Below are 21,560 nucleotides of genomic sequence, written 5' to 3'. Positions count from 1 at the left end.
GGTGAAACCCATGCAGACATGGGGGAATGTGCAAATTCCACACGGACAGTGACTCAGGGCCGGGATTCAAACCCCGGTCTCAGCACCGCAGTCCCAGTGCTAACCACTGCCCCACATGCCGCCCCTACAAAAATGATTTTTGATTGAATAATTTAAATCTCTGTTGACTAACAAAAGGAAACCACGTTCGATAACATGAGAAACGTATAGAATGCAGTATTACCTTATGGAAATAAATTGAATGTAGTTTGAATTGATTATTTGAATGATCAATCACAAAATACAAACATCTTGAGATTTTGATGTTTGTTTCATTTGTCAGTTTCACTAGTAGTTGTGAGGTTGATGGAAAGAAAGACTTGCATTCTATCGCATCTCTCACGGCCTCAAGACATCCAAAAGCGTTTTATAGGCAATGAAGTGACTTCTCAAATGGTTGTCACTTTTGCAATGTAGGAAACATGGCAATGAAGGGCAACGCAGTAGCACAGTGGTTAGCACAGCTGCTTCACCGCTCCAGGGTCCCAGATTCGATTCCCGGCTTGGAAACACTGATCTGCACTGTCTGTGCAGAGTCTGTACGTTCTCCCTGCGTCTTCGTGGGTTTCCTCCGGGTGCTCCGGTTTCCTCCCACAGTCCAAAGATGTGCACGTAGGGTGGATTGGCTACGCTATATTGCCCTTAGTGCCCAAAAATAAGGTTAGATAGGGTTACGGGGACAGGCTTAGGTAGGGCGCTCTTTCCAAGGGCCGGTGCAGACTCGATGGGCCAAATGGCCTCCTTCTGCACTGTAAATTCTATGACAATTCTATGAATTGGTACACTGTTCGCAATGAGATAATGGCCAGATAACTTATTTTAGCAATGTAGTTTGAGGGATAAATATTGGTCAGGACACCAGAGAGAATCCCCCTGCTCCTTATATAATTTCATGGAATCTCTTATGCCCACCTGAGAGAACAGGCAAGGTCTTAGTTTTATGTTGCATCTGAAAAAGAGCCAGCGGGGCTTTCCGTCGGCGGGATCCTCCTCTTCGCCAGCAGCGTACCCACACCCGCGGTTTCCCGATGGTGCGGAGGTGGCCACAATGGGAAACTCCATTGGTCGGCCGTGGGGACGGAGAATCCCACTGCCTGCGGGGGCGCATCGCGCCGGACAGCGGGGTATGGCGGGTCGGAGAATCCCACCCAGCACCTCTGACATTTCCATGGAGCACTTCCATGAATTCTGCACTGCAGCGTCAGTCCGGAGGACTAGCTGTTTGGAGCATTCAGCTGCAGTGGTGTGGGGAAATGAATCCTTAAACATGGAAAGAGTAAGTGTTATCAGGTCAGCAGTGATCAGCCATCCCGTAGTCTCCATCTCGCCCACTCCACACATTCTATCTCTCTCTCCCGCCCTCCATGCTCTGTCTCTCTCTCCCATCCCGTAGTCTCCATCTCGCCCACTCCACACATTCTATCTCTCTCTCCCGCCCTCCATGCTCTGTCTCTCTCTCCCATCCCGTAGTCTCCATCTCGCCCACTCCACACATTCTATCTCTCTCTCCCGCCCTCCATGCTCCATCTCTCTCTCCCATCCCGTAGTCTCCATCTCGCCCACTCCACACATTCTATCTCTCCCGCCCTCCATGCTCCGTCTCTCTCTCGTGCACCGCATGCTTCATCTCTTTCTCCCGACCCGCAGGCACCATCCCTCTCTCACACATGCTCCTTCTCTCTCCTACTCCGCATGCTCCATCTCTCCCCCTCCTCACCTCACACTCCATTTCTTCTGTTACGATAGGAAGATGTTAGGAAATTGGATCTGGAAATGGGATCAAAGATGTAATGTGCAATTTAGGGGTTAACAGACTGAGGGTAAAACTGCTAGCATGAATTACATTGTCCCATTCAGACTTTTATTTTTATAAATTTAGAGTACCCAATTCTTTTTTTCCAATTAAGGGGCAATTTAGCATGGCCAATCCACCTATCCTGCACATCTTTGGGTTGTGGGGGTGAAACCCTCGCAGGCACGGGGATAATGTGCAAACTCCACATGGGCGGTGACCCAGGGCCAGGATTCGAACCTGTGTCCTCAGCGCCATAGGTTCCATTCAGACTTAAATTTGTTAATGGGAATAAACAGGATACACCTGTTCAGCCGGGGTCATTCACTCAAGATCCATTGTCCTCCGGGACACTCTGATCTGACCAGCTATTAGCCCATTACAGAGTCTGATGGTCTCTGTTGTCCTTAAATCAGAGGTTAATTGCATATTCATAGCATGGCCCTGTTCTTTTGTGTAAACTGGAGTGGGTAATCAAAAGACCAGATAGCGACGTTGAGTTCAAGTCTGGACACCCCAGGACCGAACCATTGTTTGGGGGTCTGGGCGGAGCTCAAAGAGAGAAAAGAATCCTGTTTGAATAGGTGAGGACAGAAGGATTTGGAAAGCCACCGGGAGAGGTCATAAAAAGCTGCCACATAGTTAGGCTTTTGAAAAGGAGTCTGAAGGAGGTTCACTAGTCTCAGAGAATGTTCTAGAATGCAAGGATCATTGTTGCCTGCCTGCCTAAGTGGAGCATAGAGCTGTATGTTTATTTTATGTGCTGCTTAATGGGAAATCATGTTAAAAGATACATGTAAGCTAATCTTGTTATGTTTGAAGTTTAAATATTGTGTTATTTTTTGTTTCAATAAAGTTCATTTGTAAAAATAACCAAGCTCTACTTCCTAAGCAATCACTCTGGAGCGGATTGTTTTTTCTGCTCAGTCTTAAAATGAAAAAGGTTGCGATTCTGGTCCAGTATCTAAGCCACCGTTGGAATCTGCACAGGTGTCGATAACACTTCCCCTTTGATTTCTATCGCTCCCCTCCCCCACTCCATCTCACTCTGTCTCCAACCCACTGTCCCCTCCATCACCCCCACTATCCCCTCCCCAAACTCCACACACCACTCCAACCCCCCTCCAACTCTCTCTTCCCCCACTAACATCAACCCACCCACCATTCCCACCCCTCACCACAAATTTCACTCTCTCATCCCCTACACCTCACTCTCGCCACTACTCCACCCCTCTCTCCACTTCCCCCCCCCACCCTTCCTCTCCAACCCAGCTCCCACACTCCCATCACTCATCCCTCTGCCCATCACTCTCCCTTCCACCCATTCCCCTCCCACCCTCCACCCCACCCAACACACTAGCCTCCCTCCATACCTCTCACTTCTGACCCTACACCTCTCCCCGCCTCCTCCAGTCTACCTTCCCACCTCCACGCCAACCTGCTCTCCCATCGGCCCTTCACCCTACTGCCCACTGCCCCCAGGCCGTACTCCCGTCCGAATTCGGCCCCGCTCTCCCCTTGCCAACAAACCCGCTCTCCCTTTCCCCACAATCCCATTCTCTTCCTCTCCCCAACCCCGTTCTCCTCTTGTCCCCAATATCACTCTCCCCTTCAGCATGGTGGCACAGTGGTTAGCACTGCTGCCTCGCAGCGCCAGGGACCCGGGTTCAATTTCAAGCTGGGGTGACTGTCTGTGTGGAGTTTGCACTTTCTCCCCGTGTCTGCCTGGGTTTCCTCCCACAGTCCCAAGACGTGCAGGTTAGGTGGATTTGCCAGGCTAAATTGCCCATTCGTGTGCAGGTTAGGTGGGGTTATAAGGATAGGGTGGGGAAATGGGCCACGGTAGGGTGCTCTTTCGGAGGGCTAGTGCAGACTTGATGGGCCGAATGGCCTCCTTCTGCACAGTAAGAAATCTATGTCCATGTAAATTTTGCTCTCCCATCCAAACCAACCAGCCCTGCTTGCCCCTTCCTCCAGCCCTGCTTGCCCCTTCCTCCAGCCCTGCTTGCCCCTTCCTCCAGCCCTGTTTGCCCCTTCCTCCAGCCCTGCTTGCCCCTTCCTCCAGCCCTGCTTGCCCCTTCCTCCAGCCGTTTGCCCCTTCTCCCAACCCCACTCTCCCTTCACCCGCAATTCCGTTCTCCCCTTGCCCACCAATCCCGCTCAACCCCAACCATTCCCCCGTTCTCTCAACCCACTCAACCACCTCCAACACACCTTCCCAGCAATCCTGCTTCCCCCACCCAACCCCACTCTGCCCCTCTGCAACCACCACCACCCTCCCCTCCTTCACACTGTAGAGGCATGACAGCCCTTTTGCTTCACAATGCCAGGGTCCCAGGTTCGATTCCCAACTTGGGTCACTGTCTGTGTGGAGTCTGCACGTTCTCCCAGTGTCTGCGTGGGCTTCCTCCGGGTGCTCCGGTTTCCACCCACAAGTCCCGAAATGCATGCTGTTAGGTGAATTGGACATTCTGAATTCTCCCTCTGTGACCCGAACAGGTGCTGGAATGTGGCGACTAGGGGCTTTTCACAGTAACTTCATGGCAGTGTTAATGTAAGCCTACTTGTGACAATAAAGATTATTATTCAATAGCCAGGCACCCCCCTTCCCCGCTAACAGACCCGTTCCCCCTAAACAGCACCTCCCGGCAAAACAACCCTCGCTCTCCCCTTCCACCCAAACATCACCGCTCCCGCTCCCCCACAACCACCCTCACTCCCCTTTGCAACACCACCCCGCTCTCCTTCCCCGGCAACCACCCTCACTCCCCTCTCCCACACAATCACCCCCGCTCTCCCTCCCCCACACAACCACCCCGCTCTCCCTCCCCCACACAACCACCCCCGCTCTTCCTCCCACAAAACCAACCACGCTCTCCCTCCCCCACAACCACCCCCGCTCTCCCTCCCCCACAAATACCCCCGCTCTCCCTCCCCCACACAACCACCCCCGCTCTCCCTCCCCCACAACCACCCCCGCTCTCCCTCCCCCACACAACCACCCCCGCTCTCCCTCCCCCACACAACCACCCCCGCTCTCCCTCCCCCACAACCGCCCCCGCTCTCCCTCCCCCACAACCACCCCCGCTCTCCCTCCCCCACAACCACCCCCGCTCTCCCTCCCACACACAACCACCCCCGCTCTCCCTCCCCCACAACCACCCCCGCTCTCCCTCCCCCACAATCACCCCCGCTCTCCCTCCCCACAACCACCCCCGCTCTCCCTCCCCCACACAACCACCCCCGCTCTCCCTCCCCCACACAACCACCCCCGCTTTCGCTCCCCCACAACCACCCCCGCTCTCCCTCCCCCACACAACCACCCCCGCTTTCCCTCCCACACATCCACCCCCGCTCTCCCTCCCCCACAACCACCCCCGCTTTCCCTCCCCCACACAACCACCCCCGCTCTCCCTCCCCACACAACCACCCCTGCTCTCCCTCCCCCACAATCACCCCCGCTCTCCCTCCCCCACAACCACCCCCGCTCTCCCTCCCCCACAACCACCCCCGCTCTCCCTCCCACACAACCACCCCCGCTCTCCCTCCCCCACAACCACCCCCGCTCTCCCTCCCCCACAACCACCCCCGCTCTCCCTCCCCCACAACCACCCCCGCTTTCCCTCCCCCACACAACCACCCCCGCTCTCCCTCCCCCACAACCACCCCCGCTCTCCCTCCCCCACAACCACCCCCGCTTTCCCTCCAACACAACCACCCCCGCTCTCCCTCCCCCACACAACCACTCCCGCTCTCCCTCCCCCACAACCACCCCCGCTCTCCCTCCCCCACAACCACCCCCGCTCTCCCTCCCCCACACAACCACCCCCGCTCTCCCTCCCCCACACAACCACCCCCGCTCTCCCTCCCCCACACAACCACCCCCGCTCTCCCTCCCCCACAACCACCCCGCTCTCCCGCCCACATCCACCCCCGCTCTCCCTCCCCCACACAACCACCCCCGCTCTCCCTCCCCACACAACCACCCCCGCTCTCCCTCCCCCACACAACCACCCCCGCTCTCCCTCCCCCACACAACCACCCCCGCTCTCCCTCCCCACACAACCACCCCCGCTCTCCCTCCCCCACAACCACCCCCGCTCTCCCTCGCCCACACAACCACCCCCGCTCTCCCTCCCCACACAACCACCCCCGCTCTCCCTCCCCACACAACCACCCCCGCTCTCCCTCCCACACACAACCACCCCCGCTCTCCCTCCCCACACAACCACCCCCGCTCTCCCTCCCCCACAACCACCCCCGCTCTCCCTCCCACATCCACCCCCGCTCTCCCTCCCCCACACAACCACCCCCGCTCTCCCTCCCCAACACAACCACCCCCGCCCTCCCTCCCCCACACAACCACCCCCGCTCTCCCTCCCCCACACAACCACCCCCGCACTCCCTCCCCCACAATCACCCCCGCTCTCCCTCCCCCACACAACCACCCCCGCTCTCCCTCCCCCACACAACCACCCCCGCTCTCCCTCCCCCACACATCCACCCCCGCTCTCCCTCCCCCACACAACCACCCCCGCTCTCCCTCCCCCACACAACCACCCCCGCTCTCCCTCCCTCACACAACCACCCCCGCTCTCCCTCCCCACACAACCACCCCCGCTCTCCCTCCCCACACAACCACCCCCGCTCTCCCTCCCCCACACAACCACCCCCGCTTTCACTACAACACAACCACCCCCGCTCTCCCTCCCACACACAACCACCCCCGCTCACCCTCCCCCACACAACCACCCCCGCTCTCCCTCCCCCACACAACCACCCCCGCTCTCCCTCCCCCACACAACCACCCCCGCTCTCCCTCCCCCACACAACCACCCCCGCTCTCGCTCCCCCACACAACCACCCCCGCTCTCCCTCCCCCACACAACCACCCCCGCTCTCCCTCCCCCACAGAACCACACCCGCTCTCCCTCCCCACACAACCACCCCCGCTCTCCCTCCCCACACAACCACCCCCGCTCTCCCTCCCCCACACAACCACCCCCGCTTTCCCTACAACACAACCACCCCCGCTCTCCCTCCCACACACAACCACCCCCGCTCTCCCTCCCCCACACAACCACCCCCGCTCTCCCTCCCCCACACAACTACCCCCGCTCTCCCTCCCCCACACAACTACCCCCGCTTTCCCTCCTAGACAACCACCCCCGCTCTCCCTCCCCCACACAACCACCCCCGCTCTCCCTCCCCCACACAACCACCCCCGCTCTCCCTCCCCCACACAACCACCCCCGCTCTCCCTCCCACACACAACCACCCCGCTCTCCCTCCCCCACAACCACCCCCACTGCCCCTCCCCCACAACCACCGCCGCTCTCCCTCCCCCACACAACCACCCCCGCTCTCCCTCCCCCACACAACCACCCCCGCTCTCCCTCCCCCACACAACCACCCCCGCTCTCCCTCCCCACAACCACCCCCGCTCTCCCTCCGCCACACAACCACCCCCGCTCTCCCTCCCCCACACAACCACCCCCGCTTTCCCTCCCCCACAACCACCCCCGCTCTCCCTCCGCCACAACCACCCCCGCTCTCCCTCCGCCACACAACCACCCCCGCTCTCCCTCCCCACACAACCACCCCCGCTCTCCCTCCACCACACAACCACCCCCGCTCTCCCTTCCCCCCACAACCACCACCGCTCTCCCTCCCCCACAACCACCCCCGCTCTCCCTCTCCGGCAACCACCCCCGCTCTCCCTCCCCCACAACCAGCCCCGCTCTCCCTCCCCCACAACCACCCCCGCTCTCCCTCTCCGGCAACCACCACCGCTCTCCCTCCCCCACAACCAGCCCCGCTCTCCCTCCCCCACAACCACCCCCGCTCTCCCTCTCCCGCAACCACCCCCGCTCTCCCTCCCACACAACCACCACCGCTCTTCCTCTCCGGCAACCACCCCCGCTCTCCCTCCCACACAACCACCCCCGCTCTCCCTCTCCCGCAACCACCCCCGCTCTCCCTCCCACACAACCACCCCCGCTCTCCCTCTCCCGCAACCACCCCCGCTCTCCCTCCCCCCCACAACCACCCCCGCTCTTCCTCTCCGGCAACCACCCCCGCTCTCCCTCCCACACAACCACCCCCCGCTCTCCCTCCCACACAACCACCCCGCTCTCCCTCCCACACAACCACCACCGCTCTCCCTCTCCCGCAACCACCCCCGCTCTCCCTCTCCCGCAATCACCCCCGCTCTCCCTCCCCCGCAATCACCCCCGCTCTCCCTCCCCCACAATCACCCCCGCTCTCCCTCCCACACAATCACCCCCGCTCTCCCTCCCCCACAATCACCCCCGCTCTCCCTCCCCATACAACCACCCCCACTCTCCCTCCCCCACAACCACCCCCACTCTCCCTCCCACACAACCACCCCCGCTCTCCCTCCCCCACAACCACCCCCGCTCTCCCTCCCACACAACCACCACCGCTCTCCCTCTCCCGCAACCACCCCGTTCTCCCTCCCCGCAACCACCCCCGCTCTCCCTCCCTGTAACCACCCCCGCTCTCCCCGCAACCACCCCCGCTCTCCCTCCCACACAACCACCCCCGCTCTCCCTCCCCCACAACCACCCCCGCTCTTCCTCACCCGCAACCACCCCCGCTCTCACTCCCCCGCAACCACCCCCACTCTCCCTCCCACACAACCACCCCCGCTCTCCCTCCCCGCAACCACCCCCGCTCTCCCTCCCCCAAACACCCCCACTCTCCCTCTCACACAACCACCCCCGCTTTCACTCCCACTCAACCACCCCCGCTCTCCCTCTCCCGCAACCACCCCCGCTCTCCCTCTCCCGCAACCACCCCCGCATACAACCACCCCCGCTCTCCCTCCCCCGCAACCACCCCCGCTCTCCCTCCCCCACAACCACCCCCGCTCTCCCTCCCCGCAACCACCCCCGCTCTCCCTCCCCACAACCACCCCCGCTCTCCCTCCCCCACAACCACCCCCGCTCTCCCTCCCCCGCAACCACCCCCGCTCTCCCTCCCCCGCAACCACCTCCGCTCTCCCTCCCCACAACCACCCCCGCTCTCCCTCCCCCACAACCACCCCCGCTCTCCCTCCCCCGCAACCACCCCGCTCTCCCTCCCACACAACCAGCCCCGCTCTCCCTCCCCCACAACCAGCCCTGCTCTCCCTCCCCACAACCACCCTTGCTCTCCCTCCCCCACAACCACCTCCGCTCTCCCTCCCACACAACCACCCCCGCTCTCCCACACAACCAGCCCCGCTCTCCCTCCCCATACAAGCACCCCCCTCTCACTCCCCAGCAACCACCCCCGCTCTTCCTCCCCCGCAACCACCCCCACTCTCCCTCCCCGCAACCACCCCCGCTCTCCCTCCCCGCAACCACCCCCTCTCTTCCTCCCCCGCAACCACCTCCGCTCTCCCTCCCACACAACCTCCCCCGCTCTCTCTTCCCCACAACCACCCTTGCTCTCCCTCCCCACAACCACCCCCACTCTCCCTCCCACAGAACCACCCCCACTCTCCCTCCCCCATAATCACCCCCACTCTCCCTCCCACACAACCACCCCCGCTCTCCCTCCCCGCAACCACCCCCGATCTCCCTCCCACACAACCACCCCCGCTCTCCCTCCCCCACACAACCACCCCCGCTCTCCCTCCCCCACACAACCACCCCCACTCTCCCTCCCCACAACCACCCCCACTCTCCCTCCCCCGCAACCATCCCCGCTCTCCCTCCCCCGCAACCACCTCCGCTCTCCCTCCCCACAACCACCCCTGCTCTCCCTCCCCCACAACCACCCCCGCTCTCCCTCCCCGCAACCACTCCGCTCTCCCTCTCACACAACCAGCCCCGCTCTCCCTCCCCCACAACCAGCCCCGCTCTCCCTCCCCCACAACCACTCTTGCTCTCCCTCCCCCACAACCACCCCCGCTCTCCCTCCCCCACAACCAGCCCCGCTATCCCTCCCCACAACCACCCCCGCTCTCCCTCCCCCACAACCACCCCCGCTCTCCCTCCCACACACAAGCACCCCCGCTCTCCCTCCCCCACAACCACCCCCGCTCCCCCTCCCCACACAACCACCCCCGCTCTCCCTCCCCCACACAACCACCCCCGCTCTCCCTCCCCACAACCACCCCCGCTCTCCCTCCCCCACACAATCACCCCCGCTCTCCCTCCCCCACAACCACCCCCGCTCTCCCTCCCACACAACCATCCCCACTCTCCCTCCCACACAGCCACCCCCGCTCTCCCTCCCACACAACCACCCCCACTCTCCCTCCCCCACACAACAACCCCCGCTCTCCCTCCCCACAACCACCCCCGCGCTCCCTCCCCCACACAACCACCCCCGCTCTCCCTCCCACACAATCATCCCCACTCTCCCTCCCCCGCAACCACCCCCGCTCTCCCTCCCCCACACAATCACCCCCGCTCTCCCTCCCACACAACCACCCCCGCTCTCCCTCCCATACAACCACCCCCGCTTTCCCTCCCCCGCAACCACCCCCGCTCTCCCTCCCCCACACAATCACCCCCGCTCTCCCTCCCACACAACCATCCCCACTCTCCCTCCCCGCAACCACCTCCGCTCTCCCTCCCCGTAACCAATCCCGCTCTCCCTCCCCGCAACCACCCCGCTCTCCCTCCCACACAACCACCCCCGCTCTCCCTCCCCCGCAACCACCCCGCTCTCACTCCCACACAACCACTCCCGCTCTCCCTCCCCCACAACCACCCCGGCCCTCACTCCCCATTCAACCACCCCCGCTCTCCCTCCCCCACAACCAGCCCCGCTCTCCCTCCCCCCCACAACCACCCCCGCTCTCCCTCCCCCACAACCAGCCCCGCTCTCCCTCCCCCACACAACCACCCCCCTCTCACTCCCCAGCAAGCACCCCCGTTCTCCCTCCCCGCAACCACCACCTCTCTTCCTCCCCCGCTCTCCCGCCCCCGCAACCACCCCCGCCCTCACTCCCCATTCAACCACCCCCGCTCTCCCTCCCCCACAAACACCCCCGCCCTCACTCCCCCACAACCACCCCCGTTCTCCCACCCCCACAACCAGCCCCCCTCTCACTCCCCAGCAACCACCCCCGTTCTCCCTCCCCCGCAACCACCCCCGTTCTCCCTCCCACACAACCAGCCCCGCTCTCCCTCCCACACAACCACCCCCGCACTCTCACACAACCAGCCCCGCTCTCCCTCCCCATACAAGCACCCCCCTCTCACTCCCCAGCAACCACCCCCGCTCTCCCTCCCCGCAACCACCCCCTCTCTTCCTCCCCCGCAACCACCCCCACTCTCCCTCCCCGCAACCACCCCCGCTCTCCCTCCCCGCAACCACCCCCTCTCTTCCTCCCCCGCAACCACCCCCGCTCTCCCTCCCCGCAACCACCCCCGCTCTCCCTCCCCCACAACCACCCCCGCTCTCCCTCCCCCGCAACCACCCCCGCTCTTCCTCTGACACAACCACCCCCGCTCTCCCTCCCACACAACCTCCCCCGCTCTCTCTTCCCCACAACCACCCTTGCTCTCCCTCCCCCACAACCAACCCCACTTTCCCTCCCACACAACCACCCCCGCTCTCCCTCCCCGCAACCACCCCCGATCTCCCTCCCACACAACCACCCCCGCTCTCCCTCCCCCACACAACCACCCCCGCTCTCCCTCCCCCACACAACCACCCCCGCTCTCCCTCCCCCACACAACCACCCCCGCTCTCCCTCCCCCACACAACCACCCCCGCTCTCCCTCCCCGCAACCACCCCCACTCTCCCTCCCACAGAACCACCCCCACTCTCCCTCCCCCATAATCACCCCCACTCTCCCTCCCCGCAACCACCCCCACTCTCCCTCCCCGCAACCACCCCCGATCTCCGTCCCACACAACCACCCCCGCTCTCCCTCCCACACAACCACCCCCGCTCTCCCTCCCCGCAGCCACCCCCACTCTCCCTCCCCGCAACCACCCCCGCTCTCCCTCCCCCGCAACCACACCCGCTCTCCCTCCCACACAACCACCCCCGCTCTCCCTCCCCGCAACCACCCCCGCTCTCCCTCCCCGCAACCACCCCCGCTCTCCCTCCCCCGCAACCACACCCGCTCTCCCTCCCCCATAATCACACCCGCTCTCCCTCCCCGCAACCACCCCCGCTCTCCCTCCTCCACAACCACCCCCGCTCTCCCTCCCCCGCAATCACACCCGCTCTCCCTCCCCACAACCACCCCCGCTCTCACTCCCCGCAGCCACCCCCACTCTCCCTCCCCGCAACCACCCCCGCTCTCCCTCCCCCGCAACCACACCCGCTCTCCCTCCCCACAACCACCCTCGCTCTCCCTCCCCCGCAACTACTCCCGCTCTCCCTCCCCGCAACCACCCCCACTCTCCCTCCCCACAACCACCCCCGCTCTCCCTCCCACACAACCTCCCCCTCCTCTCCCTCGCCCACAACCACACCCGCTCTCCCTCCCCATACAACCACCCCCGCTCTCCCTCCCACACAACCACCCCCGCTCTCCCTCCCCGTAACCACCCCCGCTCTCCCTCCCCCGCAACCACCCCGCTCTCCCGCCCCATACAACCACCCCTGCTCTCCCTCCCCCACAACCACCCCTGCTCTCCCTCCCGTAACCACCCCCGCTCTCCCTCCCCCGCAACCACCCCCGCTCTCCCTCCCACACAACCACCCCCGCTCTCCCTCCCCGTAACCACCCCCCGCTCTCCCTCCCCCGCAACCACCCCGCTCTCCCGCCCCATACAACCACCCCTGCTCTCCCTCCCCCACAACCACCCCTGCTCTCCCTCCCGTAACCACCCCCGCTCTCCCTCCCCCGCAACCACCCCGCTCTCCCGCCCCATACAACCACCCCTGCTCTCCCTCCCCCACAACCACCCCCGCTCTCCCTCCCCATACAACCACCCCCGCTCTCCCTCCCACACAACCACCCCCGCTCTCTCCTTCCCGTAACCACCCCCGCTCTCCCTCCCCGCTCTCCCTCCCCATACAACCACCATCGCTCTCTCCTTCCCCCGCAAACAGCTTCCCTCCCCCTCCCGCACAACCACCCCTGCTGTCCCCTCCCCACAAAATTCCTCGTTCTCCCCTTGAGGCACGATCAATTGGACAAAGACGATGGTTGAGGCTTTATTGCTATCAGATGTGTGGCCTCCCACAGCAGCTGGCAAAATGGCTGCTGGCTGGAGGTCACGCATATTTATACCCCGCCTCCTGGGCAGAGCCAGCAGGCAGGGACTACCGTCGAACCTGTAGTACAGGTCCTACCGTACATCACCTAATACGGGTGTAACAGTGGTTTACCACATTCACCCCCTGTTAAAAATTGAGTCCGGCGGGGGCTGGTGGATAACTATGTACAACAATGAGTTAATATTTACAAGATTTGAGCAAACAAATGTCCTTTGATGTCCGGTGGACCGGTCAGTGGTTTAGCCGGTCCGGGGCCTTGATGTTCCTCTGGGAGCGACGCAGTGGTGTTGGCGATGTTGGTGCTGATCTGGTCGATGGTGACTCCGGGAGCGTGCTGAAATTCTCTTCATCATCGGGCGTGGGCAGGGGGAGGATGGATGGTCCTTGGGGGGAGGGGAGGGTGGCATCGGGGGCGGAGGGGGTGTGGGCGTGGAACCTGCTGATGCCAGGTCCCTGAGGGAGACAGTATCCTGGCGGCCGTCAGGGAATGCCATGTAGGCGTACTGGGGGTTTGCGTGGAGCAAGTGCACCCTCTCCACCAACGGGTCCGCCTTGTGGAGTCTGACGTGCTTACGGAGAAGCACGGTTCCCGGAGCTGCGAGCCAAGTCGGGAGCGACACCCCGGATGTTGACTTCCTGGGGAAGGCAAAAGGACGTTCATGGGGTGTATTGTTAGTGGCCGAGCACAGTAATCAGCGAATATAATGGAGTGCATCAGGGAGGACCTCCTGCCAGCGGGAGGCCGGGAGGTTCCTGGACCGTAGGGCCAGCTGGACGGCCCTCCATACTGTCCCATTCTCCCTTTCTACCTGTCCGTTTCCCCGAGGGTTGTAGCTTGTCATTCTGCTGGAGGCGATAGCCCTGCTGAGCAGGAACTGACGCTGCTCATCACTCATGAATGAGGATCCCCTGTCACTGTGGATGTAGGCGGGGAAACCAAACAGAGCGAAGATTATGTTGACGGCTTTAATGACGGTGGCGGATGTCATGTCGGGGCATGGGATGGCAAAGGGGAATCTGGAGTATTCGTCGACCACACTGAGAAAATATGTGTGACGGTCGGTGGAGGGGAGGGGGCCTTTGAAATCCACGCTGAGGCGTTCAAAGGGGCGGGAGGCCTTCACCAGGCGCGGGCGGTCCGGCCGGTAGATGTGCGGCATGCACTCCGCACAGACCTGGCAGTCCCTGGTGATTGTCCTTACTTCCTCGACGGAGTAGGGCAGATTTTGTGCCTTAATGAAGTGGTACAACCGAGTGACCCCTGGGTGACAAAGGCTGTCGTGCAGGGCCCGGAGTCGGTCTACCTGTGCGCTGGCACATGTACCTCGTGATTGGGCGTCTGGGGGCTCGTTGAGTTTGCCAGGGAGATACATAATCTCGTAATTGTAGGTGGAGAGCTCGATCCTCAACCTCAAGATTTTATCGTTTTTGATCTTGCCCCGCTGTGTGTTGTTGAACATAAAGGCTACTGACCGTTTGTCAGTGAGGAGAGTAAATCTCCTGCCGGCCAGGTAATGCCTCCAATGCCGCACAGCTTCAACGATAGCTTGGGCCTCCTTTTTGACGGATGAGTGCCGAATTTCTGAGGCATGAAGGGTGCGGGAAAAGAATGCCACGGGCCTGCCTGCCTGATTGAGGGTGGCAGCAAGGGCGACATCTGATGCGTCGCTTTCTACTTGGAAGGGCAGTGTCTCATCTACAGCATGCATTGTGTCCTTGGCAATATCAGCTCTGATCCGGGCCAAGTCCTGTTGGGCCTCGGCCGTCAGGGGACACTGGGTGGATTGTATGAGTGGGCGGGCCTTGTCCGCATAGTTTGGGACCCACTGAGCGTAGTACGAAAAGAACCCCACGCAGCGTTTGAGGGCCTTGGGGCACATGCGGTCGGGATCAGGCCCCAGAACTCCGTTCTGGACCACATAGCCGAGGATGGCTAAGCAGTTCGTGCAGAACATGCACTTCTCCTTGTCGTAAGTGAGGTTTAGGAGAGTAGCGGTGTGGAGAAATTTAGCAAGGTTGGCGTCGTGGTCCTGCTGATCATGGCTGCAGATGGTGACATTGTCTAGGTACGGAAAGGTGGCCCGCAACCCGTACCGGTCGACCATTCAGTCCATCTCCCTTTGGAAGACCGAGACCCCGTTTGTGATGCCAAAGGGGACCCTAAGGAAGTGGTATAGGCGGCCCTCTGCCTCGAAGGCGGTGTATGGACGGTCCGATTTACGGATGGGGAGCTGGTGGTAGGCGGATTTCAGGTCTACTGTTGAGAAGACCCGGTACTGCGCAATCTGGTTAACCATGTCAGATATGCATGGGAGGGAGTACGCGTCGAGCTGCGTGTACCGGTTGATGGTCTGGCTGTAGTCCACGACCATTCGGTGTTTCTCCCCAGTTTTAACTACTACCACTTTAGCTCTCTAGGGGCTGTTACTGGCCTCGATGATGCCTTCCCGAAGCAGCCGCTGGACTTTGGACCTGATGAAGGTCTTGTCCTGGGTGCTGTACTGTCTGCTCCTGGTGGCGACGGGTTTGCAAGCTGGAGTATAAAATTTGAATCTTCTGAGCCTCCAGAACAGGGGTTGGTGCCGCGTTGATATACGCCTCGAAGCAAGCTAGCCAGTGCTGGAAGTCCTTTCTGGCGTCGCTTGAGTGCGGATCCAGCTGCAGGCGATCCGGTTTGATACGGAGGTCCATCCTTAGAAACTGATAGCAATAAATTGAGGCACGATCAATTGGACAAAGACGATAGTTGAATCCAACTGAGGCTTTATTGCTATCAGATGTGTGGCCTCCCACAGCAGCTGGCGAAATGGCTGCTGGCTGGAGGTCACGCATATTTATACCCCGCATCCTGGGCGGAGCCAGCAGGCAGGGACTACCGTACATCACCTAATACAGGTGCAACAGTGGTTTACCACACCCCTCTCCCACAAACAGCCCCACTCTCCCACCCCCGCAAACACCCCCGCTCTCACCTCCACCACGTGTATTGATCTGCTCTATCCTCCTATTCCTATACTCACTGGCACGTGGCACTGGGGAGTACATTCAAGATTGCAACCTTTGAGGTCCTGCTTTTCAATCTGAAAGCTAGCTCCCTATATTTTTGTTGGTCGACCTCATCCCTCTTTCTACATATGTCGTTGGTACTAATATGAACCACAACCTCTGTCTGTTCTCCCTGCCCCTTCAGAATGCCCTGCAGCCGTTCAGTGAATATCACTGACTCTGGCACCAGGGAATCACAGAATCATAGAATCCCTACAGTGCAGAAGCCGCCATTTGGCCCATTGAGTCACACCGACCCTCTGAAAGAGCACCTTACCGTGACCCACTCCCCCGCCCTATCCTATCCTCGTGACCCCACCTAATTTGTTTGGACACTAAGGGGTAATTTGGCATGGCCAATCCACCTAATCTGCACATCTTTAGACAGTAGGAGGAAACCGGAGCATCTGGAGGAATCCACGCAGACATGGAAGCAACATAACATCCTGGAGTCACGTCTGTGGCTGCAGAAACGCCTGTTTGTACCCCTCACTATTGAGTCTCCTACCACTATTGCTCATCTACTCTTACTCCTCCACCTTGTGCAACTGAGCCACCCACAGTGGCATGAAATAGGCTGTGGCTGCACTCCCCAGAGGAACCGTCACCCCCATTGTTTTCCCACACAGAAAAACGATTCTTGAGTGAAATGCATTTGGGGCTTTCCTGACTACCTGCCTGTCCCCCTTCTTCTGACTGGGTATCACCTATTCCCTCTTTGACTGCACTTTCTTAAGCTGCAGGGTGACCACATTTAAAAACATGCTATTCACATAACTCTCAGCCTCGCTGATGTACCCCAGTGTCTCCAGCCGATGCTCAAGCGATCTGGTCATCTAATCCCTTGAGTGCAATGCTCTTGTCTACAGGCCGATCCAGAATTCAGATGAATCACTGCCAGTGCTATTGCCAGTTTTGTGTAAACTGTTCCAGTTCAATGTGGCACCACTCATGAGGACCAGATGGTTCTAGAGGGATTGAAAGCCACTCACAGGCAGTGTTACCTGGAATCACAATAAGCTGAAGAAGACTCCTGACAAGGCGTGCCCCAATGTGTTCTCCTGCCCAGAGGACCACACAACACACGTTCTCAGTTTCAGAACATTGGTGTTCAATCTTTGTCAGAGTCTTGCTTACTGTCACCCAGTGGATGGCATTAAATCAGAAGTTGAACCTCAAATCTGATGTATCAGTTGGTATTTCACAATGTAATGGGGAAGTGTTAGTGTCTGGTATCTGTGTTGATTTCTTCAATACTGGGAACATCCTTTGGCACATCATAGGCTATAGAAATTTCTTCAAATCATCCCAAATTCTGGCTCAACAATAGTGTACAGTTTGAAATTTCAATAGGGCCCTGTCTTGCCCAGAAATTGCCAAATATCTGACATTGCCTTCGGAATTGGAAAAGGATCTCCAGTCATCATCTTTAAGGGTCCAACATGGTGCTTTGAGGAGAGACAGTGGCCTTGATTTTCTCTGGATTTCTGAGAGACTCTTGATGCCTTGGCGACTATTCAGACATTCTCCTGTGAACCTGACAGCTAACAGTGCCTGTAAATGTTCACCCTAGAGAGTAGAATGGCACCTGGGGGCCTCTTCTAGAGGGACAACAGAATAGCATAAGTGAAAGAACCAAACAGCCTTAACATAACACCTTTCCAGCTGCACCAGGGGGTACTTGTAACTCCTACAGATTTTGGGTTATCTAATTTTAGTTGAGAGTGGGAATTGATGTGGCGGCCTGTGAGAACCCTTGGTTGGCTAAGATTCCTTCCCGATCCGCCAAGAGCCTGAAACCTGGGGGATACTGATGCTCATTCCCATGTATGCATGCTCTGATAATAATGTGCTGTCGGAAATTATGTCAGATTTGTGGGGAGTGGGGGGGGGAGGTCACAGTTAGAGGGGTGGAGATCAGGGTGCCATTGCGGATCCATAGAACATAGAGTGCAGAAGGAGGCCATTAAGCCCTCACTTCCACCCTATCCCCGTAACCCAATAACCCTTCCTAACCTTTTTGGTCACTAAGGACAATTTATTATGGGCAATCCACCTAACCTGCACGTCTTTGGACTGTGGGAGGAAACCGGAGCACCCAGAGGAAACCCACGCAGACACGGGGAGAACGTGCAGACTCCACACAGACAGTGACCCAGCGGGGAATCAAACCTGGGACCCAGGTGCTGTGAAGTCACAGTGCTAGCCACTTGTGCTACCGTGCTGTGAGATCCACGTCAATGGTTTTCTCACAAGTTAAGGGTACAGGAGCTGAAGAGGATTCTGACAGGTTATTGAGGAAGATCATGGGGGCACATTGGGCAAACAATGGACAAAATAATTGGTATTCCAACACCCAGTCAGCAGTGCGAGTTATACCCTCCAGCTGTCTGGAGGAGAATCATAGAATCCCTACACCACAGAAGGAGGCCATTTAGCCCATCGGGTCTGCACCAACCCCCCAAAATGGCACCCCACCTAGGCCCATTCCTCCGCCTTATTTCCATAACCCCAGCTAGTGTTTGGACACTAAGAGGCAATTTAACATGGCCAATCCACATCTTTGGACTGTGGGAGGAAACGGGAGCACCCGGAGGAAACCCACGCAGACACAAGGAGAACGTACAAACTCTACGCAGACAATCGCCAAAAATTGGAATTGAACCCGGGTCTCTAGTGCTGTGAGACAGGAGTGCTAACCGCTGTGCTACTGTGCAGCTCCAACAATACGCAAGGAGCTTGACATCGCCTAGGCAGCCCACATGAACATCTCCCCATCCATCATCTTAAGAATTCACTCCCTCCACCACTGGTACACAATGGTAGCAATGTGTATCTTGCACAAGATGGTACTTTATATAGCAATAGCTGTGGGCCCTGGCAACAGGCCAGCATTTGTACTGAAAACTTGTGCTCCAGAACTAGCCACACACCTAGACAAGCTGTTCCAGTAGAGCTACAACAGTGACATCTACCTCACATTGTGCAAAATTGCCCAGCAATGTCATGTTCACAAGTTGGCAAATCCAACCAGTGCAATTGTTGCCCCATCAGTCAATTCTCAATCATCAGTGAAGCGATGGAAGGTGTTATTGACAGTGATATCAACTGGAACTTGCAGAACAATAACCTTCTCGTTGATGCTCAATTTGGGTGCTGCCAGAGCCACAGCTCCTGACCCCATTACAATCTCCAAACATGGGCAAAACAGCTGATCTTAAGATAAAAGCCATGATGTGGAGATGCCGGCATTGGACTGGGGTGAGCACAGTAAGAAGTCTTCCAACACCAGGTTTGTTTCAAATCACTCGCTTTCGGAGCGCTGCTCCTTCCTCAGGTGAATGAAGAGGTATGTTCCAGAAACATATATATAGACAAATTCAAAGATGCAAGACAATGCTTTGAATGCGAGCATTTGCAGGTAATTAAGTCTTTACAGATCCAGAGATAGGGCTAACCCCAGGTTAAAGAGGTGTGAATTGTCTCAAGCCAGGACAGTTGGTAGGATTTCGCACGCCCAGGTCAGATGGTGGGGGATGAATGTAATGCAACATGGATCCAAGGTCCCGATTGAGGCCGTACTCATGTGTGCGAAACTTGGCTATAAGTTTCTGCTCGGCGATTCTGCGTTGTCGCGCGTCCTGAAGGTCGCCTTGGAGAACTTGAATTCGATGTTAAGACCGGAAGGCTGTAGCGTGCCTAACCGAAAGATAAGATGTTGTTCCTCCAGTTTGTGTTGAGCTTCACTGGAACATTGCAGCAGGCCAAGGACAGACATGTGGGCATGGGAGCAGGGTCTTTTGTTAAAATGACAAGCAACAGGAAGGTCAGGGTCCTGAATGCACACAGACCGAAGGTGCTCAGCAAAGCGATCACCCAGCTTGCGTTTGGTCTCTCCGATATAGAAGAGACCACATTGGGAGCAGCGAATGCAATAAACTAGATTGAAAGATGTGCAAGTGAAACGCTGCTTAACCTGGAATGAGTGTTTTGGGCCTGGGATGTTAAGCATGGAAGAGGTAAAGGGGCAGGTGTTACACCTTCTGCAATTGCATGGGAAAGTGCCATGGGTGATGGGAGAGGTGTTGGGTATGGTGGAGGAGTGGACTAGATTATCTCGGGGGGAATGGTCTCTGCAGAATGCTGACGGAGTGAAGGGAATATGTGTTTGGTAGTGGCATCACGCTGGAGTTGGCGAAAATGGCAGAGGATTATGCTTTGCATACGGAGGCTGGTGGGGTGAAATGTGAGAATGAGGGGACTGTATCCTTGTTCTGGGAGGGAAGGGAGGGGGCGAGGGTAGTGGCACGGGAGATGGACCGCACACTGTTGAGGGCCCTGTCAACAGCTGTCGGTGGGAAATCACAGTTGAGGGAGAAGGAACACATTTTCGAAGCACCGTTTTGGAAAGTGGCATCATCGGAACAAATGCGACGGAGACGAAGGAGCTGAGAGAAAGGAATGGAGTCCTTATAGGGTGTAGGGTGCAAATAGCTGTAGTCTAGATAACTGTGGGAGTCAGTGGGATTGTAGTGGATATTAGCAGATAGTCTATTGCCGGAAATGGAGACAGAAAGATCAAGGAAGGGAAGGGAAGTGTCTGAGATGGACCAGGTGAAAGTGATGGAGGGGTGGAAACTGGAAGCGAAGTTGATGAATTTTTCCAGGTCCAGACGAGAGCATGAAGTGGCACCAAAATAGTCATCAATGTACCGGTAAAGGAGTTGTGGGACGGGACCCGGGTAGGCCTGGAACAAGGAATGTTCCACATACCCCATAAAAAGGCAAGCGTAGCTAGGACTCATGCGGGTATCTCTCAACAACTTCTCCTTTAACTCATCCCATTTTCTATAAATCAAAGGTGTAGCAATGGGTACCCGCAATGTTGTGATGCTCCGCACCCTCCAAACCGACGTCATCGAGATGCGCGCAGTTGCAACTCCGTTTGAATATCATTATCGGGCCTACCCATGATGCTCCGCGTCCGACGGGCTGAGTTCCCGACGGCACGGGCTACGTGTGGTTCAATGTTCGTGAGCCTAGTGTGGCAACTGCGGAGAGAGAGGGCGTGCGGACAGTGTCCAGCACCACCATACTCCGCCAAGAGCCGTGTCGCTGGCCGGTGGGCTTCTGCCACTGCTGGGTGTGTAGTGGGGGGTGGCCAGGAGGTGGGCTGTTAGGTTGGGGGATCAGGTATGCGGTCCAGCACGACTGGCGCCATCTTTTCAGATGCGATCAATGTGTGTGAGGGGGCCGTGTACGCACGTCTGCAGCTGGTCAGCCCTGCGCATGTCCAGCACGGACCTGGCGATTCTCCTACCGTTTTTTGCACGTTCCGCAGTTGTTCAATCGGCAGCCCTCACCGGTAGCGGAATCGATGCGGGTGTGGTGTTGATGTTTCCGTCGTGAAATACCACGGATCCTCCGTAGCCGTCAGCACTTCGATGCTGGAACAGTGAATTCAGCCCATTGTATCATAATACT

Source organism: Scyliorhinus torazame, chromosome 2 (genome assembly GCF_047496885.1).
Source record: "Scyliorhinus torazame isolate Kashiwa2021f chromosome 2, sScyTor2.1, whole genome shotgun sequence".
NCBI classification, from domain to species: domain Eukaryota; kingdom Metazoa; phylum Chordata; class Chondrichthyes; order Carcharhiniformes; family Scyliorhinidae; genus Scyliorhinus; species Scyliorhinus torazame.
The sequence above is the reverse complement of the archived record's forward strand: the minus strand, read 5'-3'. Positions refer to the sequence as shown.